Raw genomic sequence first — 12,684 nt, 5'->3', positions numbered from 1 at the left:
CATTACAATTCCAACATTTACAATCTGCTATTTTTGTTTTATTTCTTTTTCTAAACTTTCTCTTATATCTAAATCTCTTTCTATTTTCAGGAGTATTTCTATATTTTTTAAATTTTCTTCTTTTAAATCTTCGATTAAATGGTTTATAAGGTCTATAGGTTTTATTTTGTTTTCTATAATATTCATTTTGATTATTATAATCTAGTTTCCTATATTTCCTATACTTCTTTCTAGTTTTATAATCTTGATTATCACATCCAAATATTAATTTTTTCTCCGTAAAATTACAGATTTCTCTTAATCCTTGTTTTTTATCCTTTTTAATTTTCTGTTGAATTCTATATTCTTCACATTTTCGAGTTAAATATGCTCTTAATAATCTAATTCTTTCTCCTAATGTATTTTCTTTAGGTTCTAGATTATTATATTCTTTAGTTATTTCGGTATTATAAGGTGAAGGTAGATGATCATAATACAGTTGTTGATATACTAAGCTTTCATTAGGTAAAAACTTAGCTTCATAAAATAATTTAGTAAAACTTATAGTATATTCTGGTAATTTACTAATCCTACAACATTTCATATTATTTAGATACATTGTTATTTCTAATTTTCTTTCTGCTGTTATATTTTCTTGAGCTACAAACCATCTTTCTCCTAGAAATTCTCTTTTTAATAATATATCAAATGCGTTTAACGTATCTTTCCAGCTTCTAGCATACGTTCTTACTTGTCCCTTTAATTCATAAATAATATTTTCTAACCAAAATGCTGCTTTTCCTATAATTATTTTTGATATTAGTTTAAAAACATAATCTAGATCTTCTATATTTTTTGAATTCATTAAGGCTATATACATCCCTAAATTCCAGTCTTTTATTCTTCTACTTATTTCTTGATCGTCGTAGACATTATCTAAATCTAGAAAATATCCATTTATATTTATTCCTTGGTGTATTGATCCTATGAAATCTTGTACTTCATTTTGTTGTCCTATAGGTATATTTCCTGGCATTTTAATATTATTTTTAGTTATTATATGATCTTCTATTTCTTCTTCTGGGTATGCATCGTTATCTGATTCGGTTTCATAATTTGTTTGTTTATGTGAAGTTTCTCTTTCTTCAATATCACTTTCATCGCTTTTCTCTTCATTTGTTATTATTGCATTTACGGTTTTTCCGAGGGCTTCTAATATTTCTTTATTTTCTTTTATTACTATTTCCTTTTCCTCATTATCTGATTCCTCTAAGTAATTTAATCCTTCTTCTAGATTACTATCTGATTTACTTGTATTACTGCTCTCATCTTGTTCTTTGTTCGTTTCTGAATTACTATCGTCAGACTTAATAATTTCCTTTTCTTTTAATTCTATTTTTAATTGATTAATCTCATTTTTTAAATTATCTATTTCTTTTAATACATTTATTACTTCTAACTTTGTTTCTTTTAATTCTTTCTTTTGGGTTTTATATTTTTTTTTATAAAATTTATATTTATTTAACCATTCTATATTAGTTTTAGTTTTTAATTTAGCATTTTCTTTTCTTAATTCTTTTAGTTCATCTTTTCTTATTTCTTGTTTTATAGGTTCATATTTTTGTCTTTCTTTTTCCAGTAACTCTTTTCCATATTTTTTAAGAAATGTTATAGCACTATATTCTGTTATAGACATTTTCCTAGAATTTTCCTGATTTATGAAGCTCTGCTAAACCATTTATTGTTCTTTTAACCCCTATAGTTATTTTCGGTTTTGATTTGCTTATATCCATTAATATAGGTTCTTTAGTTCTTCCTATTACTGTTATAGGTACTAGTTCTGGTTCTTCTGTTTCGTCTTTAATTATTTTCTTTTCTTTATTTTGTTCTAAACTATTTTGTATAATAGTTAACTTATCTAATATTTGTTTAAAGATTGGGATTTCTGATATATTCCATAACGCTGTTATTTCTTCCTTAATTATCTTTCTACTAATTTCTTGATTTTCTTCCATCTTTTTTAATATAGCGTTTAAACTTTCCTTTATAAATATTTCGTTCCAAATATCTTTTATTTGGTTTTCAGTATTATTCATATTTATAGACTCGTTTTCTCCATTCTCCTTTAATTATCCATATTTTTCTTTTCTTACCTTTTATTTTCTCTAATTCTTTTACTTCTTCCTCTAGTTTTTCTTTTTCTTTTAAGTATTGTAGTTCTTTTTCTTGAGACATAATTAATGTTTCTTTTATTATCCTATTAATAGTTTCTATTTCATCTTTCTTTTCATTTATTTCCTTTTCAGGGTTCATATTCTGTCTATAAATCTTAATTTATTCTGATCATTTATTTCTATTCCTTCATTGGTTATATTATATTTTATTTCATTTAAGAAATCCATTCCTAATAATAGTTGATAACTAACGTCATTTTCTATTACTCCTAGGCTTATATTATATTCTAAGTCTTAAATTTTTAATCTTAATTTTATACCTTTTGTTATTATTGTTTCTCTCGAACTATTTGGTTCAGTTATTATTTGAGGTTCTATTTCCTCACATTTGTTTGAGTCAACTTCAGTTATATGTATTTGACTTTTTGTTGCTCTGGTATTTATTTCTGTTATGACTTCTTTGGCAAATATTCCATTAAATATTATTGTTTTTATTCGTAATTTATCTAATTCATAACACGGTAATTTTATTAAATCTAATTTTCTACTGGTCATACTCATTGATCTAACTAATTTTATAGGGTTGTGTTCTCTTCTAAAACTTAATCTAGATCCTTCTAATATTGGTTTAATTCTTTGTGTTGGAATTATTTGTCTATTACTAAAGTCTATTGTAAATTCTTCTGGGATTGTTATTTGAGATTCTTTTTTATGTTCAATTTTTTCTAATATATCATTATATAATTTTGGTACTATTATTCCTAATTCCGTTTGTTTCTTTACATGATGGTTTCCAGTCATAGCATATACTATTTTAGTTTCTATACTAATTACTTTACTTCCCTTTTGCATTTTTATTCCATCTAAATTATAATATAATGTTAAAGATCTTTCTTTATTTTCATCTCTTAATGATATGCTAAAATCAGGTTGTATTATAAATTTTAATTTCTGATATATTAAGTAACCTTTTACCACTGCTATTAATGAATCTTGTATATTTCCTATTATTCTATCGTCTAGTACATATATTTGTATAGGAGTATCAATATTTTTCTGAAAATATGCTTTTATTGTAAATTCTATTGCTCCAAAATAAATATTTTTTAGTTTATTTGCTTCTTTTTGTTTTAATTTAGATAGTTCTCTTTTTATCAAACCATCTGTTATTAAATTTATTTTTGCTTTTCCATTTATTGTATCTATGTCTATTATATTTTCATGTTTTTGAACTATATATCTAACTTCTTTATTTCTTTCAAAATATGATGTTTTGAATATCTTTTTTATTGTTAGTTCTTCTGTTTCACTTTGGATTTGATTATATATATCTGGTTTAAAACTTAGAGTTTGTGATGTTCCTTCTTCGTATTCATCCATTTGATAATATACATCTTGTGTTTCACTTGATTTCTCTAATGACATTTTTCAAACTGTATTATTATCCAGTTATATTACTTGATAAAATTATTCTTTTAAGTCCTTGAATTTTTAGTTTATTATTTCTAAATGTTATTATCATATTTCCAAGTTGTTGATAACATCTTATTATTTCATCCCTATTTTCTCTTGTCCATTCAATTTTATTTTTTCTTTCTTGCAATTTATCTAGTTCTATTTCTAGTTTTTCTTGATTTTTTATTAATTCTTTTATTTTTCTATTATTTCTAGTTATTGCATTTGGATTTATCCAATTCATTTTTTAAATTTTTTGCCTTAAATCATTTATTAATTTATATTGTTCAGTTAATACTTCTTTTAATTCTTTTATTTGAATTTCTAAATTAGTTTCTTTAATAAATTTTTCTCGTTTTATTAAAAGTTTTTCTTCTTCTAGTCTTCTAATTTTTTCATCTCTCTCTTCCAACATTGTTCGTAACCTAACTATAATATCTAATTTTTCATTTATTATTTGCATACTTATTTTACAACTTTCAATATGTTGATTTATATCTTTATTAAAAGTAAAGTTTTTATCTGCTATTAGTTTAATACTTTCTAACTTATAATCTTCCATAAATATAATATTTATTTTATTTATATAAATATATTAATTGTCTATATAGATTTTTCTTACACATTTGTTTCGTTTCTTTATTCTCTACTATAAAATAAATTAATAGATTTGCTATTATTTTAGATTTATAACTTTTATTCTTATTTTTTAGTAATTTTGCTGGAGGTCTCATTTAATTTAATATTTCATTTTTACTATTACTATTCATTTTTTACTATTCATCGGTTACTATTCATCTTTTACTATTCATCGGTTACTATTCATTCCGAAATTTTGCTACAGTAATTTACTGTTCATTTTTCCGGCCTATTTTCTAGCTCTGATACCAGATTCGCGGGGATCGTTTTTTATATCTGATAACCCTAAAGAGGGAAGGCACACAGATATATAATAAACAATTACAATAAACAATTATATTGGTAATTAAATCCAAAATCAACATATTTCATTTAAATGTCTACAACCTCATAACAATACTCATATTGTGATCTGTTCCATAAACATTCTACTAATATCATAATTTAGCAATCATAAATTCAGAATAATACCTTATAAGTATCCTAGATCACCTATGGCTGTCAACCTGTCTTGGCTCTCCTTCCCTTCTCGCTTCCTTGCTTCGGGATATAGCCTGACCTTGGGATCGCCTTGGGATATCCTCTAAAACACTTAATAAAATATTATATCTGTCTTAACAATTACTAAACATAGACATAGTATAAGAAGAAAAAGACAGCAGCAGAAAAGACAAGGACATTTACCAGAAACTTAATATATCAGAAATTAAAATTTATAATACAACCTAATTTTAGCATATCATTAAGAGATGAAAATAAAGAAAGATCTTTAACATTATATTATAAATTAGATGGAATAAAAATGCAAAAGGGAAGTAAAGTAATTAGTATAGAAACTAAAATAGTATATGCTATGACTGGAAACCATCATGTAAAGAAACAAACGGAATTAGGAATAATAGTACCAAAATTATATAATGATATATTAGAAAAAATTGAACATAAAGAAGAATCTCAAATAACAATCCCAGAAGAATTTACAATAGACTTTAGTAATAGACAAATAATTCCAACACAAAGAATTAAACCAATATTAGAAGGATCTAGATTAAGTTTTAGAAGAGAACACAACCCTATAAAATTAGTTAGATCAATGAGTATGACCAGTAGAAAATTAGATTTAATAAAATTACCGTGTTATGAATCAGATAAATTACGAATAAAAACAATAATATTTAATGGAATATTTGCCAAAGAAGTCATAACAGAAAAAAATACCAGAGCAACAAAAAGTCAAATACATATAACTGAAGTTGACTCAAACAAATGTGAGGAAATAGAACCTCAAATAATAACTGAACCAAATAGTTCGAGAGAAACAATAATAACAAAAGGTATAAAATTAAGATTAAAAATTTTAGACTTAGAATATAATATAAGCCTAGGAGTAATAGAAAATGACGTTAGTTATCAACTATTATTAGGAATGGATTTCTTAAATGAAATAAAATATAATATAACCAATGAAGGAATAGAAATAAATGATCAGAATAAATTAAGATTTATAGACAGAATATGAACCCTGAAAAGGAAATAAATGAAAAGAAAGATGAAATAGAAACTATTAATAGGATAATAAAAGAAACATTAATTATGTCTCAAGAAAAAGAACTACAATACTTAAAAGAAAAAGAAAAACTAGAGGAAGAAGTAAAAGAATTAGAGAAAATAAAAGGTAAGAAAAGAAAAATATGGATAATTAAAGGAGAATGGAGAAAACGAGTCTATAAATATGAATAATACTGAAAACCAAATAAAAGATATTTGGAACGAAATATTTATAAAGGAAAGTTTAAACGCTATATTAAAAAAGATGGAAGAAAATCAAGAAATTAGTAGAAAGATAATTAAGGAAGAAATAACAGCGTTATGGAATATATCAGAAATCCCAATCTTTAAACAAATATTAGATAAGTTAACTATTATACAAAATAGTTTAGAACAAAATAAAGAAAAGAAAATGCTAAATTAAAAACTAAAACTAATATAGAATGGTTAAATAAATATAAATTTTATAAAAAAAAATATAAAATCCAAAAGAAAGAATTAAAAGAAACAAAGTTAGAAGTAATAAATGTATTAAAAGAAATAGATAATTTAAAAAATGAGATTAATCAATTAAAAATAGAATTAAAAGAAAAGGAAATTATTAAGTCTGACGATAGTAATTCAGAAACGAACAAAGAACAAGATGAGAGCAGTAATACAAGTAAATCAGATAGTAATCTAGGAGAAGAAGGATTAAATTACTTAGAGGAATCAGATAATGAGGAAAAGGAAATAGTAATAAAAGAAAATAAAGAAATATTAGAAGCCCTCGGAAAAACCGTAAATGCAATAATAACAAATGAAGAGAAAAGCGATGAAAGTGATATTGAAGAAAGAGAAACTTCACATAAACAAACAAATTATGAAACCGAATCAGATAACGATGCATACCCAGAAGAAGAAATAGAAGATCATATAATAACTAAAAATAATATTAAAATGCCAGGAAATATACCTATAGGATAACAAAATGAAGTACAAGATTTCATAGGATAAATACACCAAGGAATAAATATAAATGGATATTTTCTAGATTTAGATAATGTCTACGACGATCAAGAAATAAGTAGAAGAATAAAAGACTGGAATTTAGGGATGTATATAGCCTTAATGAATTCAAAAAATATAGAAGATCTGGATTATGTTTTTGAACTAATATCAAAAACAATTATAGGAAAAGCAGCATTTTGGTTAGAAAATATTATTTATGAATTAAAGGGACAAGTAAGAACGTATGCTAGAAGCTGGAAAGATACGTTAAACGCATTTGATATATTATTAAAAAGAGAATTTCTAGGAGAAAGATGGTTTGTAGCTCAAGAAAATATAACAGTAGAAAGAAAATTAGAAATAACAATGTATCTAAATAATATGAAATGTTGTAGGATTAGTAAATTACCAGAATATACTATAAGTTTTACTAAATTCTTTTATGAAGCTAAGTTTTTACCTAATGAAAGCTTAGTATATCAACAACTGTATTATGATCATCTACCTTCACCTTATAATACCGAAATAACTAAAGAATATAATAATCTAGAACCTAAAGAAAATACATTAGGAGAAAGAATTAGATTATTAAGAGCATATTTAACTCGAAAATGTGAAGAATATAGAATTCAACAGAAAATTAAAAAGGATAAAAAACAAGGATTAAGAGAAATCTGTAATTTTACGGAGAAAAAATTAATATTTGGATGTGATAATCAAGATTATAAAACTAGAAAGAAGTATAGGAAATATAGGAAACTAGATTATAATAATCAAAATGAATATTATAGAAAACAAAATAAAACCTATAGACCTTATAAACCATTTAATCGAAGATTTAAAAGAAGAAAATTTAAAAAATATAGAAATACTCCTGAAAATAGAAAGAGATTTAGATATAAGAGAAAGTTTAGAAAAAGAAATAAAACAAAAATAGCAGATTGTAAATGTTGGAATTGTAATGAAAAGGGACATTATGCAAATAAGTGTCCTAAATTACAGCAAAAGGGAGTAAAATACATAGATACCACCGAATTAATAATGAAACTAGAATATATAAGAGAAGATAACAATAACTGGTATGATGAAGAAGTATTCTATATAAGTGAAACAGAACCAGAAGAAATAAATTACATAAATGAAAATGATAGTAATAATGAAAGTTTAACTACTGAATAGAATAAAATGGTAGCTATATATATTGAAGCACAGGTAGAATATAAACCTACGAAATATATAAAACAAAAGATATTTATAGATAGCGGAGCAGATATTTGTTTAGCTAAAGAAGAAGTATTTACTCAACACAAATGGAAACGTACAAAAAATAGAATAATAGTAACATGATTCAATAACCATAAAAAAGAGATAGATATAATAGCAGAAAATGTAAGATTTATATTAGGAAAAATAAGGTTTAGGTTACCTATAATATACCAAGAAAATAATATGAAACAACAAATGTTACTAGGAAATAACTTTTTAGATTCTTTTAAAACTCAAATAATAAAACAAGATAGGATAAGTTTGCTAACACCTTGCGAAAAATGAATAGTATTAAAAAGAATAATACCTGTAAAATCAATAGAAATAAGTAATATTAAAACAGAAAGAAAAATGAATTTAGAACTATTAAAACAAAAATATTTAAAGGCCTTAGAAATAAATTTTGGAGAACATCCAATGAAGTTATGGAAAAAAGAAAAAATATATGCTGAAATAAAACTAATAAACCCTAATGATATAATTAGAAACAGACCAATAAGATATAGCCCAACAGATCAAAAGGAGTTAGTAGTTCAAATAAAAGAATTATTAAACTTAGGACTAATACAAGAAAGTAAAAGTCCGCATAGTAGTCCAGCGTTTTTAGTAAGAAATCATAATGAAGTAAAAAGAGGAAAAGCTAGAATGGTAATAGATTATCGAGAACTAAATAAAAAGACTATATTTGATGGATATTTTTTACCATATAAAAGAAATTTAATCAACCAAACGAGTAATAAAAAATGGTTTAGTAAATTTGATTGTAAAAGTGGATACTGGCAAATAAAATTAACTAAGGAATCTAGATGTTTAACAGCATTTAGCGTTCCACAAGGACATTATGAATGGATAGTACTACCATTTGGATTAAGAACAGCTCCACAAATATTCCAAAGAAGAATGGATAAAATATATAGAGAAATGAATGATTTTATTCTAGTATATATAGATGATATATTAATATTTAGTGATAATTTAACAGATCATTCAAAACATCTAGATATATTTATTCAGACTATTAGAAAACATGGAATATTATTATCAGAAAAGAAATCAGAAATATTTAAACACAAAATAGAATATTTAGGATATATTATAGACTCTGAAGGAATTCAATTACAAGAACATATATCAACAAAAATAAAGAATTTTAAAGAAATTTTAGAAAATAAAAAAGAAGTACAACAATTCTTAGGAATAGTAAATTATGCTTCAGATTATATAAAAGATTTACCAAAATTAAGAAAACCACTACAAGATTTAATAAAGAAAAATAAAACTTTTGAGTGGAAGGAAGATCATACAAATGCAATAAGAGCATTAAAAACAAAGGTAGAAAATTTACCTAAACTACGATTACCCAAAGATAGTGATCAGTTAGAACTATTTACAGATGCTAGTGATATAGGATGGGGAGCAGTATTAGTAGCTTTTGAAAAAGATGATATTGATAAAGAAAACCCTTTAATATGTGGATATGCAGCTGGAACGTGGAAACCCAATGAAAAGAATTATCATATTTATGAAAAGGAACTATTAGCTGTAAAATTAGGAATTAAAAGATTTCATTATCATTTACTACCTGCAAAATTTGTTGTAAGAACAGATAATACTCAAGTAAGATCATTTATATTCAATAAAATTGACCCTTTACCAGAATTAAATAAAAGAAGAAATTGGCAAGCATTTTTTAGTTGTTATGATTTTATTATTAAAAATATATCAGGTACTAAAAATATTCTTGCAGACTATCTTAGCAGGGAAAATGGAAAGTATTATCAGTATTATGATACAGGTGGGAGAAGTAATTCAGAAGATAAAGGAAAAGAATGACCAGATAAACCTTATTAACGAAGAAATCAGCCAACTTACTACTACTTTAGAAGGAAAACTCAGAATATTAAACAACCTTCAAAAAACCCCAGAAACCTTTGTATCAAGATTAGCCAATACTCCTACTATCAAAACAATAACCATACCAGATAATACTATCAACGCCATTACACTAAAAGATCGTGTAACCTTTACCAAAGAATATACCGAGTCCTTTGAAAAGATACAAAAGTACTATGATTATAAAACCAATACTACAATCCTGAGAAATGGGAAATTTGGAAAATACCCAAGGTATATCTGTAGGGAAAACGCAGATTCAACTGTAGTAAAAAACCTATTACTCTTAGGATTTATTGACAAAATAATGGTAGATGAAACCTTATCAAGTATAGCACAACTACCATCAACTATAACACAAAGCCTTCAATCTTACATGAATTCATACGGACCAGGAGGAATTTATGGTATACAGGTTTTTGATGCCTGTACTGACTTAACAAGAAAACCCATATTACTCTGTCAAATATTTAAGTATGGCAGGAATACTACTATAGAAGGTGAAAATACTAGCCTAAAGACGGACATGGCATGTACAATAGAGCAATTTGGCGACTGGTTGTGTAACAAGAGAGCAATCGGCATAGCAACATTGAAGTCTAAACTTGAAGATATGATACGAGGAGGAAAGGCATGTGTCATTGGCACAAGTAAAGGTGGATTAGCAGAAGAAATACTAACTATTTATTATAATAATGATATAATTAGCAGGGATACTACAGCTTTGAACGAAATGCATGCAAGATTATCAGATTTAAAGCACAATCATGCTCAGAAGACAAAGGAAATTTATAAGAATTTATTATCAGGCCAAAGACGGAGACCAGTGGCAACTCTAAAGAATATAGCAACAAAAGAAGAAGGATGTTCTGATCCCTTTGCATAGATATTTGTTAGGCCCTGAAAGGGTGACCTAACCATATAATACAATGTAATAATAACGATGAATTGATAGGCCCAATGAGAATTGGTGACCTATGGATATTACAAATGATATTTCGGCCCAATGAGAATTGGTGACTGAAAGCATATTACAAATGATATTTCGGCCCAATGAGAATTGGTGACTGAAAGCATATTACAAATGATATTTCGGCCCAATGAGAATTGGTGACTGAAAACATATTACAAATGACACTACGGTCCAAATTATATTGGTGACTGTAAAAAATCAATAATTTTCAGGAAAAAGAAAAAGACAGCAGCAACAAAGAAGAAAGGTTACTAGAAGAAAAAGACAGCAGCAGAAAAGACAAGGACATTTACCAGAAATTTTATCTCTAAAGTCAAAAAGAAGGTGGAATGGCAGACAAATTACAGAAAGTGGATTCAGCTTTTGAAAAAGAGGAAAGAAAAAGAACGGAGGAAATTAAAAGGGAATCTTAGAAATAGAAATTAGTAAAATCAACAGAGATTGAAAAACTCTATAAAAGCCATCTTGTAAATCATTAAGAGATATCGAAAGTTTTCATTAATAGAAATGGCTGTTTATAAATTTTCTATGAGTAGCTAAACCCTTTACTCTACAATCTCTATACAAGAAAATATTGTGAGATCGAAGTAAATATTATACTATGTCTATGTTTAGTAATTGTTAAGACAGATATAATATTTTATTAAGTGTTTTAGAGGATATCCCAAGGCGATCCCAAGGTCAGGCTATATCCCGAAGCAAGGAAGCGAGAAGGGAAGAAGAGCCAAGACAGGTTGACAGCCATAGGTGATCTAGGATACTTATAAGGTATTATTCTGAATTTACGATTGCTAAATTATGATATTAGTAGAATGTTTATGGAACAGATCACAATATGAGTATTGTTATGAGGTTGTAGACATTTAAATGAAATATGTTGATTTTGGATTTAATTACCAATATAATTGTTTATTGTAATTGTTTATTATATATCTGTGTGCCTTCCCTCTTTAGGGTTATCAGATATAAAAAACGATCCCCGCGATCAAGAAATAATAATTATTGTACAGAGAAAGTATTTAAAGTTGAATCAGCTCTTGAAAAAAGAAGTTGAATTAAATAAATTTTCCTGTTAAATAAAATGAAATTAAATTTGAAGAATTACGGCTGTGGGAAATGCTGAGAGCTGGGCACTTCAAAGTAAAGTTAAATAAGAAATACTAAAAATAAAAGCTTATTGTACATGGGATGATTTACAATTTAATAAAAGCTTTCCTAAATTTAGAGTAGAGTTAATTATTAAAGGGTGAAAGCCCAATATACCCTTTTTTGATAAAAGAGTGCCCAATCTAAACACACGAGTTGACCGAAATAACCAGACCCATACGCATACAATATATGCGTGTATAGCATATGCATACAACATATGCGAGAATCTAAGTAATTTCCTGGTAGCTAAACGAAAGTCCAGTTACGCGTCACTCACAGTGAATTCAGTACACGCATTCGGCATATGCGAAGCCTGAATTCACATATGCGAAGCCTGAATTCACATATGGTATATGCGAGTTCCATGCATACATCATCATTCTTGTTTATTTATTTGATTTCAATTTCCTCGATCAAACACAAAATACGCATCTGGCCAATGCGAAACCCTTATACACATACAGTGGATGCATATCCTCTATGCGCAAACTCTAAATGCGTAAAGTGTAAATCAATATATCGCCCTTCTCGCCCAAATCACTCTTTTGTCTACTGCCTCTTTTTTTAAAACAACTTCTATACTGCCGCTATATTACATCTCCATGGATACGTTGTTTT

The sequence above is a fragment of the Apium graveolens genome, chromosome 5 (assembly GCF_009905375.1).
Source record: "Apium graveolens cultivar Ventura chromosome 5, ASM990537v1, whole genome shotgun sequence".
Taxonomy (NCBI): Eukaryota; Viridiplantae; Streptophyta; class Magnoliopsida; order Apiales; family Apiaceae; genus Apium; species Apium graveolens.
The sequence above is the reverse complement of the archived record's forward strand: the minus strand, read 5'-3'. Positions refer to the sequence as shown.